Below are 25,864 nucleotides of genomic sequence, written 5' to 3'. Positions count from 1 at the left end.
TGCTACTGAAAAAAGCTAAAACATTTAGAAAACTGTAATAAACAATTTAAAGTAAGTTTTGACTGACAGATTTATCTGAAAACCCTAGAAAAGTTAGTTTTCTTACATGATCGACAACGTCGAGCCTACTATGGACGGTGGGCAAAATAAAAACCTGTGTATTAATGTTTCAGAACATGTTTCTTACCTTTCTAAAATCAAATGGCTCAGAGCACTACGGGACTTAACATCTGTGGTCATCAGTCCGCCTAGAACTTAGAACTACTTAAACCTAACTAACCTAAGGACATCACACACATCCATGCCCGAGGCAGGGTTCGAACCTGCGACCGTAGCGGTCACGCGGTTGCAGACTGAAGCGCGTAGAACCGCACGGCCACACCGGCCGGCACCTTTCTAAAGACCTTACAGTTTTGCTCCAAGATCTTACTACAATCGAAAAAAGCACGTCTACTATCTAAAATGACGCCGTTCATCTGGAGCCAGTCCAGCGATCTGCCGAGTGAAACTGAATTAGTCTCCATGCGCTGCGTCTGTACCGAAAAACAACGGGTAATGGGAATCAACAGAAAACTGACTGGAGTCTCTGTTTCAGCACTGTTCTATAAAAGTTCGCATCTACCTTGGGTTTAGTTAGCCGAAAAATGCAGTTATGGCATTTTCATGGACAGAGTGGCAACCAAACGGTTATGCAGCAGCTACAAAAGCCGTAGTATTTCTTATTGTGGTCGTTCACAGAGTGCAGAATCCCTAAAACTGCGGTTCAGCAGAATCATAGGCAGACCTGTTTAGAACTGAGAGAAGTATGTACTCCAGATTATATGACAGCCGGGAAAGGTTGGGTGGGAGGACGGGGGGGGGGGGGGGGGGGCAGCGGCGGCTGTTAGGCGGCGACGATAGATCCTATGGCAAACAGCCCCCCCTCCCCCCCTTGCGGAGGACCCTACATGACACGAAAGACGGAGTAATACCCTAATTTCTTGTAAGCTGAGAAGACTATAGACTTCGCCTTTTTTCCCTTTTTTACTCCTACAGTTGGTTCTGGGCGCATTCATCTGTGACGAAATGCTTTGTTTTTTGTTAAATGCTTAATGTATACAACATTCTTCATTGCCGTGACAGTTTTTCGATCTGATACACCTGAAACAAGGCTGGCGTTCGTGTGTTCTCATCAACGTTTCCAGCAATATGCGATTGATATACTTCGTACCGAACGAAGTTGGGTACTGGACTCGCATTCGGGAGAACGACGGTTCAAACCCGCGTCCGTTCATCCTGATTTAGGATTTCCTTGATGTCCCTAAATCGCTTCACGTAAATGCCGGGATGGTTCCTTTGAAAGGGCACGGCCGACTTTCTTCCCCATCCGTCCCTAATCCTATGGGACCGATGACCTCGCTGTCTCGCTGTCTCTCTTCCCCCCCCTCCCCTCCCCAACGATCAGCCAAACACAAGCATGTACACTGTTGGTAAAACGCTCAAGTTGACCTGTTTACACAAGCTTGCATAACGAAGTCTATCAAGACTAAAGCAGCTTGAGCTGTCCAAATGTTTGCGTAAAATTACACTATAGGCGCTCATGAAAGCTTGGGACAAAATGCTTGACTATGCATGCTTCTCAAACTTCTAGTTAGATGTTGCCTTTAGAAAATCACCTCAGCCAAGAAGAATATCTTAGTTGTCACAAAGACAGGTGAACAAACGGTACGCTTGAAGTGCCGTCATTTCCAGTCGCTGTCGCAAATAATCGATGTTTTCTGTTTCAGTTACACAGCGTATATTTATTTGTAGAATAGTTTCCACTAATAAGAGTCTCAGAGGAGTGTGGAGCGTTTCTTTAAGTGTTCGAGACGCCTACAGACAATGAAAGCCATGGAAGCAAACATGTAGCACAAGAGCTCACAAAGTTGATTTCTAAAATGATTCCAAAAATTATCAAATATGTTTAATAGTACCACGTCTACCTATCTTAAATAGATCAATGTAAACTGATCTTTTATAATTTAAAGCTCACTTTGGTCCGTGTTTGCTTATAAATACGTTTAGGAAAAAGGATTGCCCTGAGAAAATGAAATTTTCCTTTTTTACACCCATACATGGACAACAAGTGAGCCTTAACCTCAACATGAGTGTCTCGGCGCCTTGCTAGACGTTTTTGAAAAATAAAATGAACCCACAGACGATGGTGAAACTTCACCGAAACACGTATGGGTGAAAAGTGTAAGAGCGTTTGTTCAAGGCAAAATCCTTTTTCCAAACTTATTTAGATAAATGCACATTTTTTGTACTAAACTGACAGCAGGGTCATTCGGCACGAAACTCATTCTGCTGCAGAGTTCTGCCTCAAACAGTTCGTCAATACATGAGTTGTAGCACTAGCACTGTCACTTGGACCTATCAGAACGTTCAGAGACCACCATCTCAACGATCATCTAACGTCTTCAGTAGTGCATTAAATGTAGCAACATTTTCTATGCCGCTGCGACAGTTGGAAATGTCCAACGTTTCTTGACAGAGCGTAGGGAAACGATGCGGGAGACCCGCACCGCCGTAGTAGGCAAGGTCCTAATGGAGGTGGTTTGCTGTTGCCTTCCTCCGACCGTAATGGGGATGAATGATGATAATTATTATGATTATGATGATGAAGATGTAGATGAAGACAACAACAACTCCCAGTCATCTCGGGGCAGGTGAAAATCCCTGACCCCGCCGGGAATCGTACCCGGGACTCCGTGCTCGGGAAGTGAGAACGCGACCGTGAGACCACGAGGTGCGGACCCTGTGACAGTTGCAGTGGAGAAATGCAATAAAAAGTTTCACAGAATAACTTATTTGAAACTGGGTACCCTAGCTTTACCAACATTTTATCAGTGAAGATATTCACAGAAAAAGAGAAGAAAAACGGAAGAAACGAAAAGAGGACATTGCATAGAAATGTCCTCTTAGAAAAAGATATTATATCCATGTAAAAATTATTCACAGAGTTGGTTTGCCGAGTTACAATTCGCTAACTGGAGCTAAGGGGCGTTGCTGCTTTTTGCACAGATGCTTTTCACTTACTTAAATGTCTGTTTCTTTGTCAAGGAGACAACCTTCTGCAACGAAGCTTTATCGAGGCGGCAAATGCAACGTGTATCAGTGATCAGAATATCTGAGGACATTAAAATGCTGTTTACTCAAGAGTTCTCCAGCGTCCTGTTGCGTCACCGTTGTTTGTGAATACGAGAAAGGTAGCCAGGCACCAGCGTGTTCGCATGACATGTTTGGCGCCCGGGTCTGGTAGCAGTAAGGACCTAGACCCAAGTCAAAAATATGTGACTGTTCGTATTTTCAGCGAGGTGGTGTACGCGTATTGCAGCACTTACACAGAGTGTTCGAAATAATATTTCAGTTGTTTATTGCAGACAAACTGTAAGAGAGAAAAACACATTGCGCATGCCACTGGGTAAGGGAAGGTTCAAAGTTTTGACTCAGCTGTGCTATTGGTTGTTTGCAGCCACTGAGTGACTACAATACAAGATAAATTATTGTGTGTGTTTGAATTTGCGTTAAGTTAAGCCATTGTTCAAGCGGAACGTGCATTCTTCGGTCGATTCAGCAAGAAGCCGTCTCTGTACAGCCAGATTTATGACTGGCATGAACATTCTTGGAAACTGGTTGCATATAAAAAGGGAAGAGCAATGGTAGAAGACGCACGCGTGATGAAAATATCGAGAGTATCCTAGATGCGTTCACTCTATGGCCTCGGAAGCCCACAAGAGGGACAGGCCAGTTACCTCAACTTCCTCAAGCAACGATGTGACGTTTTCTGAAAAGACGCCTGCATATGAAGCCTTGCAAGTTACATTTACTGCAGCAACTGCGTCCCGGCAACCATATCACAAGGTACGAATTTTGCTTTTCAGTTCTCCAGTATATGGTTTCCCGAATAATTCATCTTCCCGGACGAATCGACGTTTCATCAATCGGATAAAGTAAACCGCAATAGTGAAGGAATTTGGGAGTCACAAAATCTTGGCATCGTTGTCGAACATGAAAAGCACTCGCCGAAATAGTATGTATTATTGGGATCACGTGTCCAATAAAAAACAGTCACTACAACTTCAAAAAGTTTTCCTTCGGTTTCTTTCCCTCGTTGTCTCCCCCTAATACCTCTCCTGTCTCACTCCATTTCAGTCTCTGTTGCATTGTATTTTAGATGCCAACTACTTCTTATGTTCCTCTTCCCCGTTCTAGAGAAGTGGCTTTGTTTACCTTGACCCCAATTTCGCGCCAAGCAGTCTGCCCATTCCACAGAACCGTTGTCCTATATCTTCCTTACTATCAGCCAGAAAGAAAGAGTACGTGGTCTATGACTATCAGCTGTTGCACTAGGGCGAGGAGAAAATTTCTCAGCCTGGAGGTGAAAGACTGTTCAAGTAAACAGTTCCGTTGGTGCGACAGTCTTAGACGGAAGCACTTAAACGTTTTCCCAGCGATTAGATTCCATCCACGAAACGGGATATTATTATATCTGCAAAATATTTATCTACTGTTGTCATAAACTCTTTACTGGACTTTATCTTCCAGCCACAAAATCTAGTCGCCATTGGTAAGGAAATTAATTTTTAGATACAACTTCGCATAAAACTGACTGACAGTGCGATACATTAAAGTGCCTCCTATTTTCTTGTCATGCAGAAGCAGCCACCAGTACCCAACTTCGCGCTAAAAAAAAAATGAATATGTAACTAGGCGCGAATCCAGGATTCAGTTCTAAGGGCGTAGATAGTAACTTGTTACTGTCGTCTCCTCCTCCTCCTCCTCCTCCTCCTCCTGCTCCTCCCCCCTCCCATCCCCCTTCCCAGTATCCTGCAACAATAATCTGATTTTCAATATTGGGTATAGTTGTCGACCGAATTTAAAATGCTGTCATATCTATTCAGTAAAAGCTATAATCTTGTATTAAAGGTTTAACGCGGTAAAAAAAATATTGCTACAGCTAGAAACTGTGTACATATCTTGAGGCAGCATAACTCAGAGCACGCAGATTATCGAGTTTTTTTCCAGGGAGAGGGGCGGGGGGGGGGGGGGGGAGGGGAACACTGAAAAACAACTTGCAGTGACATGATTAGGATAATGTTATACCAGTTACAGTGCTCTTTATGAGTCTTATTGCGCAAATCACAATGGGCTCACTTCGTCATATTGCCATCGTCAGGTGTTCCGCAAATACATTAATACCCGATACTGAAAACCGCAATTGTTATCGCAAAGGTATACACATTCGACCGGTGTTTTTACTTCAAGTGTAATATCGATGCTGCCATATGCTGTCTTTGTTGGGATTTGTATTCAGACTTCACTTGGACGCTCGTTGTAGACGCGCCGTTACATCCGATTTTTAGCTATAGATTAGTTTTGTGCGTTATTCTTCCTTTTGATAGGTTGGATGACAGTGGGTCAGTGATATTACATGTTTACATTGTTACCACAGAAGTACGTGATCTGTGGAAATTCGTTTACGTCTTGATTACTTTCATAGGTTCCAGGAAATTCCAGCAAAGACAGCATTTGGTCGTATCGGTATTACACTTAAGGCAACAACAACCAATCAAATGTATAGTACCCTTACGATCACACTTGCAGTTTGCAGTATCAGGACTATCATCTATTAATGTATTTGCAGAACACATGACGATGGCAATATACCGATAGGAGCACGTTGTGATTTACGCAATAAAACTCATATAAAGAGCAGTATAACTGGTATATCATTATCGTAATCGTACCCAGATTATATTCATCCATTATTTGAGACTCAGCGCATTTAGCAATCACCAACAAACTTTACACCTAATTTCAAACCTTTACGAACCTTTTATCTTACAGATATTCCGACAGAAAATCATAAAAGGAAAAAAGTTTATCGCTTACTTCATTTTCGCTGCTCACGGAGTAAAACTGCAGTGCCAGGCATGATGCTTCAATGTATTACTTCTCTATTAATGAGTCTATTCGCAGTTTATTGCACAGACAGTGTGTACATATACCACTTAATGTGGGCGCAAAATTATATCATTGAACGACACACGGTTCGGGTGATACGAGGATTTATGTTTGCGAGTTCGATTCTTTGAAGGGTCGGATGTGGGTTTACTGGTATATTCATTGCACGTAAGTTATAAAAACCACCAAATACAAGCTTCAACTGCAAATGACGTAAAACGAAATGTGTGGCTAGGGCCACTTCAGCGACTTGCGTGTCGATGGCGACGATATGATGATGACGGAGACAAGACAACACCCAGTCCCTGAGCGGAGAAAGTCTCCAAACCAGCCTAAATCGAATCCGGGCCCCTTTGCATGGCATTCCATCGCACTGACCACTCAGCTACCAAGGCGGACGACGAATGACGTAATCAATTATAATGTCTCCTCAGTTCCGCTTGAGACACAGAAGGCGATGTTTCATTTCAGTGGCGAACTTCCTCTCCACGAAGCGACAATCTGACATGTTTCATGGGAATGCTATGCAATCTGAAATCCCACGTTTTGACGCTTTAAAACGGGTCCGGCAGCACGTCCACGTCCGCGTTGAAGTCCCGTGTGAGGATGCCATTTCTTTCATGTCAGCACGAGCTCGCCTCTTCAGCCTTCACGTTTATCATTACCAACTCCACAATCAACGTGTGTTGTTCCACGGCCAGTGGGTTTCAGCATGCAGGCCGGACAGCACGGGAGCGGTACAGACCTTGGACGGCCTCCAGCGGGCGGCTAGCTGTCCGTTGCGTCCTCCGTGTCACCGCAGGGAACGTGCCGTGCCAACTAAAGCTCGGGACCGCCGCTCTGGTCAAGGTCGTCCTGCAGCGATTCGCACTGAAAGGTGCCGTCCCTCACTGCTCGTCCTCAAATACTGCAAAATGCTCCACTCTTAAGATCGTTAGCTCTCATGCGATGATTTGTCTCCTAACTATGGCTTCTCGATTCATTTCAGTTGCATCACTCAATAACTGCTGTGTCAGAACGTGAGAACGATCTCGTCGCAATGGAGAACGGAAAATTTCGTTGTGTCACACTAGTGGGATGTAGTTAGACTACTATTGCTAATAGAGAAGGCATAATAGTGTCTGAGGTATGGATTTTTTTACTTTTCGTTAAATAGCCTTGCAATGAGACCGTGCCTACTCGCCGTCACCAATTTCACCCAGATTTATGGAATATGCACGGCTTGACCATAAATAAAAGTGACCGAAGTGGGAGCGCCAGTTGCGAATAGGACACGCGCTCTGAGGGTTCGTACAAACTTTACTATGTAATCGTATACACACAGTCCATCCATCCCGGGAATCAAGAATCTCGACGAATTATCGCATGTTGTCAACATTGATACTGGCAATGACCGATATCCTGCCGAAGATCGATATTTTGCCAGATAGCGGTCCCAGGAATTCCAAGACCTTCGTGAATGTTTTACACTACTGGCCATTAAAATTGCTACAGCACGAAGATGACGTGCTACAGACGCGAAATTTAACTGACAGGAAGAAGATGCTGTGATATGCAAATGATTAGCTTTTCAGAGCATTCACACGAGGAAATGCGTACCATCACGTTTCCGACTTTGATAAAGGTCGGATTCTAGCCTATCGCGATTGCGGTTTATCGTATCGCGACATTGCTGCTCGCGTTGGTCGAGATCCAATGACTGTTAGCAATATATGGAATCGGTGGGTTCAGGAGGGTAACACGGAACGCCGCGCTGGATCCCAACGGCCTCGTATCACTAGCAGTCGAGATGACAGGCATCTTATTCGCACGGCTGTAACGGATCGTGCAGCCACGTCTCGATCCCTGAGTCAACAGATGGGGATATTTGCAAGACAACAACCATCTGCACGAACAGTTCAGTTCAACGACGTTTGCAGCAGCATGGACTATCAGCTCGGAGACCATGGCTGCAGTTACCCTTGACGCTGCATCACAGACAGGAGCGCCTGCGATGATGTACTCAACGACGAACCTGGGTGCACGAATGGCAAAACGTCAGTTTTTCGGACGAATCCAGGTTCTGTTTACAGCATCATGATGGTCGCATCCGTGTTTGTCGTCATCGCGGTGAACGCACATTGAAAGCGTGATGGTATGGGGTGCCATTGGTGACACGTCTCTGTCACCTCTTGTTCGCATTGACGGCACTTTGAACAGTGGACGTTACATTTCATATGTGTTACGACCCGTGGCTCTACTCTTCATTCTATCCCTGCGAAACCCTACATTTCAGCAGGATAATGCACGACCGCATGTTGCAGGTCCTGTATGGGCCTTTCTGGATACAGAAAATGTTCGACTGCTGACCTGGCCAGCACATTCTCCAGATCTCTCACCAACTGGAAACGTCTGGTCAATGGTGACCGAGCAACTGGCTCTTCACAATACGCCAGTCACTACTCTTGATGAACTGTGGTATCGTGTTGAAGCTGCATGGGCAGCTGTACCTGTACATGCCATTTCTCAGGATTATGCACCCAAATTGCGAGAAAATGTAGCCACATGTCTGTTCTAGTATAATATATTTGTCCAATGAATACACGTTTATGATCTGCATTTCTTCTTGGTGTAGCAATTTTAATGCCCAGTAGTGTATGTTTGGAAGTTGGATAACAAATGGCAAAAGAAGTATATTGTTTTGTGTCATCTAATTACAGATTAACAATTTTCTAATTTCTTCCTGTACTTTTGCTGTAAAACCTTGCTACTTGCCAAATTTCATGATTATAGGTGAACTGGAGGCATCCTATATGTTTTAATGATTAAGTTTGCGACTGTCAAATAAGCTTCAATTTCCACCGACAAGGGACATAAATTTCATACTGATACGTCTACCCGCTCCTGAGAAAAGGGCCTTTAAACAGACGCACAACAGAATGATCCTACAAGGGTTCCGTTTTTACCGATTCAAGTACGGAACCCTAAAAAAATGCATTTGTGTGGATCAGGCGTGGCATGGGCCGTTGGCGCAGCGAAAAGGAGTGCGAAACAGTATTCTATGGGCGTGGGGTCGGGTCCCTATGCGGAAACTTATTTTCAATTTTTACGTTACTTTCGCTGAAAATAAACCAAAGTAATGCACAGTATTTTGTGTTTGTTAATATTTTCACAAAATTCATGAAAAGGAAAAGCAAAGGAAAATATGAGATTAAAAATAAATATCCAAAAAATTGTAAGACATACATGATTACTTTATGAATAAAATTAGGCTTGGCTTGTTTGGGAAGGAGACCAGACAGCGAGGTCATCGGTCTCATTGGATTAGGGAACGACGGGGAAGGAAGTCAGCCGTGCCCTTTCAAAGGAACCATCCCGGCATTTTGCCTGGAACGATTTAGGGAAATCACGGAAAACCTAAATCAGGATGGCCGGACGCGGGATTGAACCGTCGTCCTCCCGAATGTGAGTCCAGTGTCTAACCACTGCGCCACCTCGCTCGGTAATAAAATTAGGTATTTTTTTTATTTTTCAAGGTGATGAATAATTCCCACCATGTAGTATTAACGCAGTTCCCCCCGTCTATTTTTACAGCCCGATAAATAATTCGTTCAAAAAGCTTCAAAACAGCTCTTATCTCACCGAGAGCGAAAAAGGTGACATCCCGAGAATTTGATTCCAAACACGTACCACTGTACATCACCAGGTACCCTCGCCAAAATTTGGCGAAATGATGCATACCCAGTGGTTCGCTGCTAAACTGTGCAATTAGAGAGACCCTTTTATGAATGTAAACCAAGTTTGTTTTCCTACAGAAGTGAAATGATAATTAAATAGACACCCTAGCTGCAAACAGTCGTTGATATACTTCACTGGGGACATGTTGAAAATGTGTGCCCCGACCGGGACTCGAACCCGGGATCTCCTGCTTACATGGCAGACGCTCTATCCATCTGAGCCACCGAGGGCACAGAGGATAGCGCGTCTGCAGGGACTTATCCCTTGCACGCTCCCCGTGAGATCCACATTCCCAACATGTCCACACCACTACATTCGTAGTGCGCCTAATAGATGTTTGCCCATCATATTCCTACAGAAGCTTTAAAACAGCCATGTAATTGTAAAAATATGGTGTTTATGAAGTGTGTATGATACAGATAAAATTACTGCTTCCCCTGTTTTTTCGGTATCATCCTAACACGTGTAAATTAACTGTAAATTAATGTAAGTTCCTAATAGTATACACGAAGTTCTAGGTATAGGCCTTATGATTCCTTCCCGGAAATTTGCAGTCCCAAATTTTCCACTGCCTTTCCTTTGCATGCCCTTTATAAAAACATTAATACATTATGTTGACAATTACTTCGATTTTTTTCAGTATACGCAACGTAAAAAGAAGTTTCCGCATAGGGATTCGACCCCACGACACTCCGCTTACCATTCAGTTTTCTTTCCTCTGCGCCAACGCTACCAGAATCCTACGCTAACATAAATGGCTTATGCCTCGCCCGAATCACGCCAAAATTGCTTTTTTCCCCACCGCTTGGCCATCTGGAGCTCTCACTCCTGTCGCTTTTATTTCTGGACAAACCCTGCACATGCCTCAAATTTGGATGAAACTGTAGTCCCGTTCTCCTTGTTAGTGATAATGATGTTGACCACACATCGGAAGTGAAACATCGGTGTTTTCTATATCCATATTAATGATACATCAAATTTATGATATATCAAACAAGTGATTCCTACATAAAAGCAAGTTGTTAGTTTTAAGACAGGAATCCTTCGTACAGTGATATAAAAGATTTTGTCATTATTGATTTATTTACAAACTTTGCCACGAAATTATTAAATTTTATTGGAATAAATTTTAATATCTTTGTTGTTGAGTTTTATGACTACTCAAATGAATAATATTGAAATGTAATGTTTTTAAAAAAAATGGAGTACTTCAGAACCTTGGGTCCAAAAACTTTGGCTAAGTATCTGCTTTCTGTCCTAAACCTTCCGTGAAATTTCATCGTCAGAGCAGCTTTCAATTTTGTGTCCCATGTTGCAGTATTGTAGTAAGCCATACTGGATGTGAGAGGTTTCTCCTCTCATCTCTCTTGTGGAGCAGTTTAAATCTAATACGTTGTAGAAACAAGGATGCTGCTCACAATGTCTCACAAAACTGATAATATCAAGTAGAATTTAGAGTTTAGTAGCATGCTCACGTCTAGAACCATTTTCGAAGTTCCTTTTTGAGAACTCGAAATTTTTAGCTCGTGTCTTAAATGTCATTGGCACTGACCATTTTCTTTTAGAATTTAACAGTGTAATGTTCCTTATGAAGTTTCATGTATCGATATGGTACCAGAAACGCCTAATGAATCTTCGTTTAGTTAACTGTGTGATATGAACTGTGATTACATACATGTAATGCCCAGTAAAAGTGTAATAACCAATATATAAGGGAAATGCATTCAAATTTTCCTTACATCGTCAGTGTAAAGTAGATATTTAAATTTTAAATAAATTATTTCCTTATCGTCGATGTATCGTATAAGTACTAATCATCGACTTGACAGTCAGCTAAACTTCTACACATCTGGGTCACAGTCGAGGATAGTACGGGCCAGATGTGTGGTTTCAGTGCATCTGATCGCGGGCAGATCGTAGATGACCGCCACAGTATCACTTGTGAGCGATTGTGCAGGTACTGGACCTTTCACGTGATATCGTGCTCAAGATGTAACTGTACTGTACTGTACTACTTCGGTCTCTGGAAAACCATTGCCGCCAAAACGAACAGGCCTGTGCGATAACTTCTACATACTACTGGATATCTTCGGTTTTGTGAAACAGTTGCCACGAATGATTAACCGGATAAGCTGGCAACAATGCAACAACAAATCACTCGTCAGTTTAGTGCTGGGCAGCATTCCGAAAATGTTGCTGTTGAGCAAACTTCTAAATGTCCCACGTATTAATTGATTGCCTTTACATATATTATAATACTCATTGTCTTAAAAGACTTATCAAAATGCGTTTTGAGATGGGCGAGTGCGACTGAAGAAGTAAATCTCACATTTTGGATAACTGGTATGTAATGAACTTGTTCTTGTAAAACATTGTGTTTAGAAGACTTTACTACTGTACGCAAAAAAGATTTTCATTACAGTCAAAGTTATAAAAGGCATTCAGACTTTTCAACAAGAACTTCACCAGCCACTATTCACCTCTATGCATGAAAATATTTATTGCTAGGCGCCACCTTCTGCTAGTAAAAAACGCGCATATGATGTGCGTTTCTCAAGCTCAGCTCTTTGTAATATACACCTGCATAAACGTCCCAAGCAAAGCCTGCGCATAGTTCATCAAGTATTACCGAGGTACCTTTGAGTCCCATCCTCACTATGGTATCGTGTGTAATAAATTCACAACTTTATTCAACAAGCGAGCCGCATCTGCAACTTTGTAGTCGTAATGGGGGTCGCATGTCAACTGTTTAGCTGTGTAATCCCGACGGACGAAATTGTCACTCACATGTAATAAAAGGACTAACTATTTCGGGAAATCAGCTCAACCCTGCGGCTATCTTAAATAGGGCACGAAAGGATACGCCAGATTATCCGAGGAACACTTCAAGGGCTTAGAATGATCGGCGGTTGACCGTCTGGAATAGCATAATAGTTGGGGGAGCGAACATCCTGCACGCAGCGGAAGTGCAGGAGGGTGGAAGGAAATGACCCATGGCGTGCTCTTTGTCTCCGCCGCCCTGTGTATCAACTCCCCGAGACAGTTATACGGGATCCTATCGTTGAAATATTTATTTATGGATTTACTTCACCTGGTAAGATTAGGGTCTTCGGGCTTCGTCACGTATCCATCCAGACAGCCTTACTAAGTCAACGCTGACATGTACACAGTGCACGAGTTGGTGATAGTAATGATAGTAATGATAGTAATGATAGTAATGATAGTAATGATAGTAATGATAGTAATGATAGTAATGATAGTAATGATAGTAATGATAGTAATGATAGTAATGATAGTAATGATAGTAATGATAGTAATGATAGTAATGATAGTAATGATAGTAATGATAGTAATGATAGTAATGATAGTAATGATAGTAATGATAGTAATGATAGTAATGATAGTAATGATAATAATAATTTCAGACATATTAACATTGTCTTAAGTAATTTTCTCATAACGCCCCTCACAAATGAGATTATTACCTGCATACTAATGGATGCAATACAACATTACAACAGAAATCAAATCTGAAGACTGTATTATTCATATTTGCAGCCATTCTTTCCCAGCCGCGCAGGATTAGCCGAGCGGTCTAGGGCGCAGCAGTCATGGACTGTGCGGCTGGTCCCGGCGGAGGTTTGAGTCCTCCTCGGGCATGGTTGTGAGTGTTTGTCCTTAGGATAATTTAGGTTAAGTAATGTGTAAGCTTAGGGACTGATGACCTTAGCAGTTAAGTCCCATAAGATTTCACACAAATATGAACATTTTTTTCCCCAGTTGCTACCTCAATTATGTTTGCCACGTACATAAGTAACATTTTTCAACTGAAAATTTAGTTTCTAACCAAATACGTTTCACTTATTTACCCTAGGCATCAGCAGTAGTTTTCATTTCTCTATCCTTCTCATGTACCCACGTGGTGTTTTGTAGGCGCTAGAGGCACGCAGGTGTCAGTCATTCCTTTAGCAGGACCATGTGGAGTGTGCAACAGGTTCAAATGGTTCTGAGCACTATGGGACTCAACTGCTGAGGTCATAAGTCCCCTAGAACTTAGAACTACTTAAACCTAACTAACCTAAGGACAACACAAACATCCATGCCCGAGGCAGGACTCGAACCTGCGACCGTAGCGGTCGCGCGGTTCCGGACTGTAGCGCCAGAACCGCTCGGCCACCAACGGCCGGCTGTGCAACAGGAAAGTTTATGTGTAGTGCAATGTATACATGTGAATTATCAACTGGAAAATATTTTTCAACTGAACGTTTAGCTTCTAATCAAACATATTTCGACTATTCATGCTAGGCATCAGCAATAGTTTCCATTTCTGTATCTCTCTCATGTACAAAATGGTTCGAATGGCTCTAAGCACTATGGAACTTCACATCTGAGGTCATCAGTCCCCTAGACTTAGAACTGATTAAATCAATGTAACCTAAGGACATCAAACACATCCATCCCCGAGGCATGAGTCGAACCTGCGACCGTAGCAGCAGCGCGGTTCCGGACTGAAGCGCCTAGAACCGCTCGGTCACAACGGCCGGCTCTCATGCCTAGACTTTGTGTTCTGCGCACAGATGTCAGTTCTCTGAGAAGCACTGGCGGCGGCAGCATCAGCATCAGTAGCGACATGACATCCACTCCACTACGTTAATCAACTACACGCATTCAGGGGTAACCTGCGTGTTTTATGACATGCTCACCTCCCGTTAGATTGCGTGTACATCTTTTCTTCTCTCTCCGAATCAATCAACATTTACCTTTGTCTACCATCCGCTCGTTTGCCTAACTGACCCACGCACCTCCATTCCATTTTCGTCACAGTCAAAAATACGTCTTCCATTCCACTCTGTTACCCCATCGATTTGTTTGTTTTCCTTTCCTAGTAATTTACGACACGCTTCTCCCCATTGCATTGCTGGCTGAGCATGCTTCCGCATGGAAGTTATATTTCACTGCCGAAAGGCGAAACTGATCATTCACAAACTATCCTTTCCATTTACACAGAAAGCTTAGTTTTGAAAATACAGTTTTTTTTAAAGCATAACTCTAAGCCATTTTAATTACCTGTTTATTTCTTTTGCTGTCCATCCAGTTGTTTTTAACACATGGTACTACATTTATTTTAATTGGGAATTTAGTTATAAATAAAAAAAGAAACATAGCCTTCATATTTTCTGTGTGTTTCTCCAAGATCAGAGAGAGAGAGAGAGAGAGAGAGAGAGAGAGAGAGAGAGAGAGAGAAATTACATATCATCACTCTCTCTGCACACGAATAATTTTGTGGTACGTTAATGTTAATTCAACGCCTGTGAGACCGTAATTTTTTAAACTGTAGTGGGTACTAGACTAGCTAATGGCGTATCAGCAGTACCAAAAACTATATCAGACATACCATCCTTTACCTAAATGTTCGATATATGTAGCGTTTTTGCATGTCATAAGCACATAAACAAAGCAACTATCCGTCGCTAGTGAAAATGGGGAAAAATGTTAATCTGACGTCTCGCAGTATCAATGCTTGAAAGGTGTTTGTCGGTGGTAAATTGATGACAAGATATCGAGTTGGATTCCCAGTCTGTCACAGGATTTTTATCCGTCTCTTTTTCGTCGAATTTTCTAATTGTCTTAGCCACACTGTTTGCTGACGAGAACTGCCTTTACGGCTCAATTATACGTCATTTTCAAGGGCACATACAGAAGCCTCATTATTAAAAACGCTGCATACATAGTACCTAGTCACCTGTTATGAGCAACTGACAAGTGCAAACCTGACGTATAATCGAAATGCAAAGGATAGTTCCAGTCAATAAGCAGTGGGGCTAAGACAATTTGAAATTTGTGAGTGCAACATAGCCGCTATGTTTCGTACTGCACTTTTACAGATCATTACCTGTCTCTTTTCACTTCTTTCACCGCTGGCAATGTTAATGTCAAAACTGCCAAGTTGCACCATGATTTCGGGTCTGCGTTAAACTATAGGTCCCTCTATAACTAGATGGGTGTCAGTTCGAAGGTGACCACCACTAACACCACCATACCTAATAAAGCACTGTGGTGCTCAAATCAACCTTCGGGCTGATGACGGCTTTGATATATATATATGTAACTTTCAGCTCTTACTAAGCGAAGAATTTAACCCTTTAAAAATAGATATGCAGCAGATCTCCAGATAAGACAATTCCGTTCGTCTTGGCATCATGCCGCCGCGCCGGCCGTGTGCTGTATATGGAGGGCCGTTTCCCCCAGCGCTAGGCAACCCACATAACGTGCCGGTCGTGCTCCGAACGCAGAAGTGGGGGCGATACGTTGTGAAGTATGGCCGTCACGTGTTGGTAACGGCCAGCTAGCGGCCCAAGGGTGACAATACGGTGCCAGCGGTTCTCCTCTACCGTCTCCAAAGGCGACACTCCATGCACATTCAAGTCCTGTTCTTCTGGGTAGATTTATCATCGAGGTCTGCAACTGGAAAGTTCGCATGAACAAAAGTTCTCCAAACATACACCATTACTATCGAAATATTCACAGTTAACAGACGAATGTCGGCTACAAACTAACCGCCATCCCTTCCGTGTGATTCTTAGATTATATACTTCATGTGTTCGGAAAACAGCGTCTCTCTTGATTTCAAATCGTCACCCATTTCTTAGTCAGTTGTACTGTATCTGGACACCTATATCACGCGAGTCCTTAATAATGGATTTTACAGGTTTCCATTTGTGTATGCCCCTTCCTTAACCTTTCAATTTTTTTCGCTCTACAACTTCCGAAATTGACTGATCAACTAGGTTTGGACGTCATTGTACACGCCCGTCAACCTGGCATTCCTCTATCGTTCCCACCAACTGTTGATTATTCTGTATTTTGTATGCAATCTTAATTTGTGACATTATTTAACAACGTAATAATCAACAAAAGAAATTCGAGTTCTAAGATTTCAAACTGCACACTTCGACGCGAACAAAAATTAGCACTGTTATGAAGAAGGTAAACACCTGTTATTAATGTTTGACTCCATTTACATTTCTATAAGTAGATAACCCGACTGTGCCAATAGTTCCAAGAAGCACGCAACGACCTGTTCGTGTCTGGCTGCTTCTGCATCTTGATGCACTTTGTATTTATCCGCATTTGGTTAACCAAGTATTTTCAGAAAACCGTTCTTGGGAAGGTTTTTGTTTTTTATATCTAGCGAGTACCATAGTTATTAACCCAAAATAATTATAGCTGTGTTATATAAACGAATGTATTCACTTTATCAATGGTGTTACAAACGTATTATTAAAGGGTTTAATTACCTACCGATGTGGCCGAGCGGTTCTAGGCGCTTCAGTCTGCGACCGCTACAGTCGCAGGTTAGAATCCTGCCTCGGGCATGGACGTGTGTGATGTCCTTAGGTTAGTTAGGTTTAAGTAGTTCTAAGTTCTAGGGGACTGATGACCTCAGATGTTAAGTCCCGTAGTGCTCAGAGCCTTGTTCGTTTAAGATCGTATGCGCGTAGTTCAAACAAGTGATTATTCCCTGCTTTATTAGGTATCAGTTAGAATGTGTGTTTCATTTATGTTGTACAACCATCGATATTTTTTGGGATGGTTAAGTTTTATTGATTTACGTATGAGAGGGCCCGCTGATAATGGGAGCACAGTATCGAAGCCTGTATGTGTCAAAAAGCAGTCAGCTACGTGTTGCAGAAGACGGTGACCTTAAGTACACTGATGTGCAAACCGTAAGGACGAAAGTAACTATCGCATGATGTGTCACTGACAAGTTACACATCCCGATGAAACTTTGACCACACACAGAACTGCTGCAGTATAGCAAAGGAGGCAACAAAGAAATACGTGATGAGATGAATAGAAATGATGCTTTTATTCAAACAATAATTAAACGGAAATCCCCGCGATTTTTTACATCTACATCCATACTCCGCAAGCCACCTGACGGTGTGTGGCGGAAGGTACCTTGAGTACCTCTATCGGTTCTCCCTTCTATTCCAGTCTCGTATTGTTCGTGGAAAGAAGGATTCTCGGTATGCCTCTGTGTGGGCTCTAATCTCTATGATTTTATCCTCATGGTCTCTTCCCGAGATATACGTAGGAAGGAGCAATATACTGATGGATTCCTCGGTGAAGGTATGTTCTCGAAACTTTAACAAAAGCCCGTACCTAGCTACTGAGTGTCTCTCCTGCAGAGTCTTCCACTGGAGTTTATCTATCATCTCCGTAACGCTTTCACGATTACTAAATGATCCTGTAACGAAGCGCGCTGCTCTCCGTTGGATCTTCTCTCTCTCTCTCTCTCTCTCTCTCTCTCTCTCTCTCTCTCTCTCTCTCTCTCTCTCCTATCAACCCTATCTGGTACGGATCCCACACTGCGGAGCAGTATTCAAGCAGTGGGCGAACAAGCGTACTGTAACCTACTTCCTTTGTTTTCGGATTGCATTGCCTTAGGATTGTTCCACTGAATCTCAGTCTGGCATCTGCTTTACCGACGAATAACTTTATATGGTCATTCCATTTTAAATCACTCCTAATGCGTACTCCCAGATAATTTGTGGAATTAACTGCGTCCCGTTGCTGACCTGATATATTGTAGCTAAATGATATGGGATCTTTCTTTCTATGTATTCGCAGCACATTACACTTGTCTACACTGAGATTCAATTTCCATTCCCTGCACCATGCGTCAATTCGCTGCAGATCCTCCTGCATTTCAGTACAATTTTCCATTGTTACAACCTCTCGATATACCACAGCATCATCCGCAAAAAGCCTCAGTGAACTTCCGATGTCATCCACAAGGTCATTTATGTATATTGTGAATAGCAACGGTCCTACGACACTCCCCTGCGGCACACCTGAAATCACTCTTACTTCGGAAGACTTCTCTCCATTGAGAATAACATGCTGCGTTCTGTTATCTAAGAACTCTTCAATCACACAATTGGTTTGATAGTCCATATGCTCTTACTTTGTTCATTAAACGACTGTGGGGAACTGTATCGAACGCCTTGCGGAAGTCAAGAAACGCGGCGTCTACGGCCCTCTGAGTCTCATGGACGAATAGCGCGAGCTGGGTTTCACACGATCGTCTTTTTCGAAACCCATGCTGATTCCTACAGAGTAGATTTCTAGTCTCCAGATGCATTACGTTTCAGGGCGTTGAAAAAGGCAGGATTGGGTTCGTAATTAGGTGTGTGATCACCAAGGACAGCAGTGCATGCGCTGCAACGTGCTCGCGAGCTCGCCACAAGGTTCGTAAGGAGTTCTTGCGGTAAGGCGTTCAATTCCTCCACCTCCGCAATTGACAACTGTTGGGCGGTCGTTGGTAGATGTAGACGTGCTACAATGTATCTCCCAACGCATCGTACATGCTCGCTGGAATTTAAGTCGGGGGAAAAGGGCGGGTCAGTCCATTGGGCCTCCACCTGCACTGTTCGATACGGTCCGGCATTGCCGTCAGTAAAGATTAAGTCAGGGCCTGACGCACCTGTGAAAAGACCAACACGGGGAAGGAGTCCAGTGTCACAAAAACGTTAACCAGTGAGGATACCATGTTCAAAGATTTGGAGGTCGGTACACCCATACCACATTATGCCTCCTCACACTGTAACACCTGGACCACTAAAAGAATGATCTCTGAGAACCTCATGGTGCATTACGTGTTCCCATCTCTCGCCATATGAGGGTACGCATGCACTCAGGAACACTGTCGAACATTATCTCTTTCGTGGTGCATGTGTTATGGTGTGGGTAGACAATGTTGAGTGGGAGTACTGACCTCCAAAACGTTGAAAACGGTACACTTACGGGTCAGCTTTATTATAGTTTTGTATTCCTCCTCCATGTGAGTGTTTTCAGGGGTCCATTAGGCCCTGACTCCATTTTTATGGACGACACTGCGCAGGTGGAGGAGCTATTGGGGAAAAGAGGGTTCAAATGGCTCTGAGCACTACGGGACTTAACATCTGAGGTCATCAGTCCCCTGTAACTTAGAACTACTTAAACCTACTAACCTAAGGACATCACCCACATCCATGCCCGAGGCAGGATTCGAACCAACGACCGTAGCGGTCGCTCGGTTCCAGACTGAAGCGCCTAGAACCGCTCGGCCACAGCGGCCGGCTTGCAAGTCGTCGTCCGTGATGTTATGAGACGTTATCCAAACGTTTTCGAGAAATGAATTTTCTCACAAATGAATAAGCCTAAACAGCTTAAGAGGTGGCTCCCACAAATCCATCCTGAAGGAGCAGAAGAGAACTACGCCGATCCGAGTGCTTCAGTCACTCATTAACGTATTACCACCGACGTGTTTCCACGAATTTGTGATTTCGCAACAATTGCCGCGAATAAGCAGAGTATCAGCATTAACTTTTGTTTTAAACTTGTGAAGATCGCTTGAGAAAGGCACTTAGTGTTGCAGCAAATCTTCGGATGTCCGCTGAGTACAAAGCACCGTGAACGATGTTACAGACGATGCTAGCCATGGTAGCAACTGACGCTTTCATGTTCACGCCGCTTGCTCTTTTGTCTGAAAAGCCTAACGTAACGGGACGCAGTGCTTGCTGCATACACAGTTATCGTGCGAATCTGAGTTGTTCTGTGAAAACTCTAATTCAAATTCGAGGGTAACATTAAATGCTTGTGGTAGGGTCAATCCCAATAAAGAAATTGCTTTCGCATGTATCTATGGGAAAGATTTAGTAATACAGCAAATATGTCTTAATGCTTTAAACATGAGAGCTGTTTTGCGTTAAAGTACTGAGGCACTTTTCAGTGCATGCCTTCTTATACAGCCAACTTCTAACTAACGAACATCTACTACGGCAGTTGCAGGCTTTCGACTAAAACGCTGTAGAAGTTCCACAGATCGTCCGCTAGATCGTTTTCAGTAAATAGCTGAGGGTATTTCGTATAACCATAATCATCACTTCTTTTCCTGTTACAAAGCGAAGATTAATGCCTATCTGTCTCTAAGACGCTTTATAACCCTTTACATATTCTTCATAGTCTTCACTCAAAACATGCCAAGGACACAGCGGAATTGTGTTACAGTGTATCTGAAACAGTTGCTCAAAATTCACCCGAGAGAATTTTGTATGCACATCGCCGTCCTTTCTTCCAAATATTTCCGATTAAGTTCCGTGGCAGTTCCATAACACTTTTGCATGCGACGGATTCAATTTTACATACTTAAACGAGTTTATTGTCTTTTTTCCTAAATCGACTTTAAGCCAAATGCTGGAAGAAATATTAAACGAGAAACACAAATTAACGATTTTTGTGTGTTCGATAATAGAAAACCTAAATACAGTTTTTAAAATGATTTGTCAGAAATTTAGTAATATGTCGAAACTGTTTAAAATATCCAGAATATTAACGAAAAAAAAATCAACAAAAACCAGGAGTTGTGTTAAGCAGAAAAGGACAAGAAATCGCTCTTTACTTGCCTTCTGTGCTGTTTAAGGAGCGACTCGACAGGAAACTTATAAAAGTTTTGTGTACGATAATGAATAATTTTGAAATGTAAATTTTGTGCGAAAGTTTTCTGACAGCATATACAGAGCCACTTGCAAGTACTAGAGGAGACAGGGATTGTACTCATTTCTAACAGCAGAACTGTTCACGTGTGCTCTATAAAAAGACATATACTGCTCGCAGCGCAGCATAAACGTCGTGGTCGCTTATCTTTACGAGTACGACGCCGCAGCTTACTAAGAAAGGACTACTGGGAAACAGTTGGCAGCAGTGTTCCATCAGCCTACGTGTGTTTCATACACCTGATTCAGGTTTCGCAGAAATATGTACTGCTGCATAAAGTTTAGACTTCGACTCGGCACGATACTGACATTGTAAGCAAACTAACATTTAATCGTTCCAATAGGATTATTTTTGTTGTGGTAATCATCCCACAGACTAGTTTAATGAAGCTCTCCACGCTAGTCCATCGTGTGCAAGCCTCTTCATCTCTGCAGAAGTACTGCAACCTACACTTATTGAACTTTTGTGGATTCTCCATACCTCCACGTAGACTGTGTCTCCCTCAAAAATTTTTACCCTCCCACGCTTCCCGCTGTTACCGTATTAATTAACCTCTAATGCTTCAGGATGTGTCCTGTCAACCTACCCCTTCTTTTAGACGACGTCCCATAAATTTTTGTCTTCGATTCAGTATCTCCTCATTAGTTATACGACCTAACGATCTAATCTGCGCCGTTCTTTTCTATCGCACTTCAAAAGCTACTGTTCTTTTCTTGAGTGAACTGCATATCGACCACCTTTCACTTCAATCCAAGGCTGCACCGCAGAGAAATACACTGCTGGCCATTAAAATTGCTACACCAAGAAGAAATGCAGATGATACACGGATAGTCATTGGACAAATATATTATACTAGAACTGACATGTGATTACATTTTCAAGCAATTTGGGTGCATAGATCCTAAGAAATCAGTACCCAGAACAGCCACCTCCGGCCGTATTAACGGCCTTGATACGCCTGGGCATTGAGTCAAACAGAGCTTGGATGGCGCGTACAGGTACAGCTGCCAAGGCAGCTTCAACACGATACCACAGTTCATCAAGAGTAGTGACTAGCGTATTGTGACGAGCCAGTTGCTCGGCCACCATTGACCAGACATTTTCAATTGGTGAGAGATCTGGAGAATGTGCTGGCCAGGGCAGGAGTCGAACATTTTCTGTATCCAGAAAGGCCCGTACACGACCTGCAACACGCGGTCGTGCATTATCCTGCTGAAACGTAGGGTTTCGCAGGGATAGAATGAAGGGTAGAGCCACGGGTCGTAACACATCTGAAATGTAACGTCCACTGTTCAAAGTGCCGTCAATGCGAACAAGAGGTGACAGAGACGTGTAACCAATGGCACCCCATACCATCACGCTTTCAATGTGCGTTCACCGCGATGACGACAAACAAGGATGCGACCATCATGATGCTGTAAACAGAACCTGGATTCGTCCGAAAAACTGACGTTTTGCCATTCGTGCACCCAGGTTCGTCGTTGAGTACATCATCGCAGGCGCTCCTGTCTGTGATGCAGCGTCAAGGGTAACCGCAGCCATGGTCTCCGAGCTAATAGTCCATGCGGCTGCAAACGTCGTTGAACTGAACTGTTCGTGCAGATGGTTGTTGTCTTGCAAACGTCCCCATCCGTTGACTCAGGGATCGAGACGTGGCTGCACGATCCGTTACAGCCATGCGGATAAGATGCCTGTCATCTCGACTGCTAGTGATACGAGGTCGTTGGGATCCAGCTCGGCGTTCCGTATTACCCTCCTGAACTCACCGATTCCATATTCTGCTAACAATCATTGTATCTCGACCAACGCGAGCAGCAGTGTCGCGATACGATAAACCGCAATCGCGATAGGCTTCAACCCGACCTTTATCAACGGGATGTTATGCATTTCTCCTCCTTACACGAGACGTCACAAAAACGTTTCACCAGGCAACGCCGGTCAACTGCTGTTTGTGTATGAGAAATCGGTTGGAAACTTTCCTCATGTCAGCACGTTGTAGGTGTCGCCACCGGCGCCAACCTTGAGTGAATGCTCTGAAAAGCTAATCATTTGCGTATCACAGCATCTTCTTCCTGTCGGCTAAATTTCGCGTCTGTAGCACGTCATCTTCGTGGTGTAGTAATTTTAATGGCCAGTGGTGTACCTTAACAAAATTTAGTTTTACATTCGATGACAAGGTATTGCTCTTTTCAGAAAAGATCTTCTTCCGGTATCCTGTTTGATTTTAAAATACTCTTTCCATCTCCCATCGTCAGTTATCTTGGAGCCTAAATTAACAAACTTCTCTATTACTTTAGTGTGATTACCATGCCTAATGCGGTGTAGGAAAACTGTGGACGTTCAAAACAGCCAGTCGTCTCGGAACAAATAAATACACGCCATGCACGGTTTTAAAGGAAATCTCATTCCATTGTTCCTCGAAAATAGCGGCAAGTTCAGGTAACGGTGATGGAAGTGGACAGCGGTCACACAGCCTTTTCTCCAAAGTAGACCCCAAGGGCTCAGTAATATTGGTATTTGATGGCTGTGGTGGTCAGGGGAGAGGGGACAATTCGTCGTCGTCCTCCTCACGAAACCAGTTCTCGAAAATGTGAGTAGTGCGAACAGGGCCCTGTCGTCTCTGAATACAGCCTCCCCGCTTGGAACAAACATCGTACGATGGAATGGGCCTTATCAGTCATAATTGTTACATAACCATTGGCAGTAATGCGCTCTCGCAGAGGAAACATGGGGGCTATGTAATATGGCGGTATAGCTGCCCAAATTATCACCGAACCCCCGTCATGTTATACTCTTGCGACGTAAATTCGGCTAGAAGTCGGAAAGCCTCATTCGACCAAATGATATTCTTCCATTTCTCCATAGTTCCCGTTTTATGACTTCGGTACCACGTTTTCCTGTTACGGGCATTTGAGTCACCGATATGTGGTTCTGGAATTCAAGAACGCCCTGCAATTCCCTGCTTATGGAGCTCCCTTTCTCGTTGTTTTGCTGCTGGCAAGGTTCGCGGGCGCGACATTCGATTCCGCAATGACTTTTGCAGCTGTCGACCCCTTATTTTTCGTCACGGTCCTCTCAATTACAATCTGTCCCGATAACTCAACATCCACATCCGTCCGAATTATGACTTAGCGGATGGCGTTTTTCCGCTTTCCCTGTATGCGACATTAATCTTCCATACGTTGCCTTTTGGAACACCAAACGTTTCGGCTGCCTTGGTTACGTAATCTTTCACCACACGAGAACTACGAAGTTGCCAACGTTCGAATTCACTTAGCTCCGACGTAATGCACTCACAACTACCCGGAACACAGCCCGCCCGGTTAGCCGTGCGGTGTAACGCACTGCTTTCCGGTCCCCAGGACGAAGCTGCCCGCGGTGGCCGAGCGGTTCTAGGCGCTACAGTCTGGAACCGCTCGACCGCTACGGTCGCAGGTTCGAATCCTGCCTCGGGCATGGATGTGTGTGATGTCCTTAGGTTAGTTAGGTTTAAGCAGTTCTAAGTTCTAGGGGACTGATGACCTCAGAAGTTAAGTCCCATAGTGCTAAGAGCCATTTGAACCACTTTCAACCCCAGCACGAATCCGCCCGGCGGATTAGTGTCGAGGTCCGGTGTGCCAGCCAGTCTGTGGATGGTTTTTAAGGCGGTTTTTCGTCTGCCTCGGCGAATGCGGGTTGGTTCTCCTAATTGCGTCTCAGTTACACTATCTCGGCTATTGCTGCGCACTTTCTCCACGTACGCGTACACCATAACTGCTCTACCAGGCAAACATTGGGGTTACACTCGTCCGGTGTCAGACGTTCCCGGGGAGGGGGGGTCCACTGGGGGCCGACCGGCACAATAATCCTGGATTCGGTGTGGGGTGGTGGAGGAGTGAGTGGACTGCTGTATCCTGTTGTATACCACTGCGGGCTAGGGCGGGGACGAAGCCTCTCCGTCGTTTCTAGGTCCCCAGTTCCATACAATATAATACCAATACCCGGAACACAGTTCTGACCACGACTGATACTTGCAACGTATTGCGGATATTGTACTGGTGCCGTTTGTGGTTAAAAACAACAGTGCTTGCAGACTTAGCTGTATAGCTTCTGTATTTATGTTCAAGCACGCATGTCTCGCGGTGTTTCCACATTTTTATCCAACCCCTGCAAATACTCAGCAATATTCTGTTAAGGAAACTCTAAGCTGTCGTAATGGTCTCATTTCGACGATGAAGAGAGTCGACAGGTTTCTTCAAGTGTGTCGTACCCAGCTGAAGTCATTCATTAGTGTTTTTTTTTTTTATACACCTCGTAGAGCTACCAAATTGCGGACGTATTGATGAATACGTTTTACCCATTGGCCCAAGAAGTCCCAGACATTTTCTACGGGAGTAAGGTTGGGTGACTTAGTGAGCTTGTCATGGTGTTATATCGCGCCTAAGGAATTAAGCAAAGGAAATTATGCCTGCAGCTCTATGAAGCGGCTGTTATCTTCGGATACAGTAATGTCCACAGCATATTTACGAAGATTTAGACGAAATAACACTATCTAAGCTCCAATCACCTTGAAATAAAATCCTTGTTCATGTCCACAGTAATCTCGGTGAATTGGTCCAAGTCATGGTACAAACAACGG

The 25,864-nt window shown here is 43.6% G+C and overlaps 1 protein-coding gene and 1 non-coding gene across 3 annotated transcripts in view; both read right to left on the bottom strand.

Moving 5' to 3' along the window:
• LOC126259442 (sodium-dependent nutrient amino acid transporter 1-like) overlaps positions 1 to 25,864 on the bottom strand; it is a 288,279-nt gene that overhangs the window by 57,239 nt on the left and 205,176 nt on the right. The gene's annotated exons all lie outside the window — the stretch shown is intronic.
• Trnat-ugu (transfer RNA threonine (anticodon UGU)) lies at positions 9,862 to 9,936 on the bottom strand. The gene has a single exon. It is a non-coding gene; the product is annotated as a tRNA-Thr (tRNA).

The sequence above is a fragment of the Schistocerca nitens genome, chromosome 5, assembly GCF_023898315.1.
Source record: "Schistocerca nitens isolate TAMUIC-IGC-003100 chromosome 5, iqSchNite1.1, whole genome shotgun sequence".
NCBI classification, from domain to species: Eukaryota; Metazoa; Arthropoda; class Insecta; order Orthoptera; family Acrididae; genus Schistocerca; species Schistocerca nitens.
The sequence above is the reverse complement of the archived record's forward strand: the minus strand, read 5'-3'. Positions and strand labels throughout refer to the sequence as shown.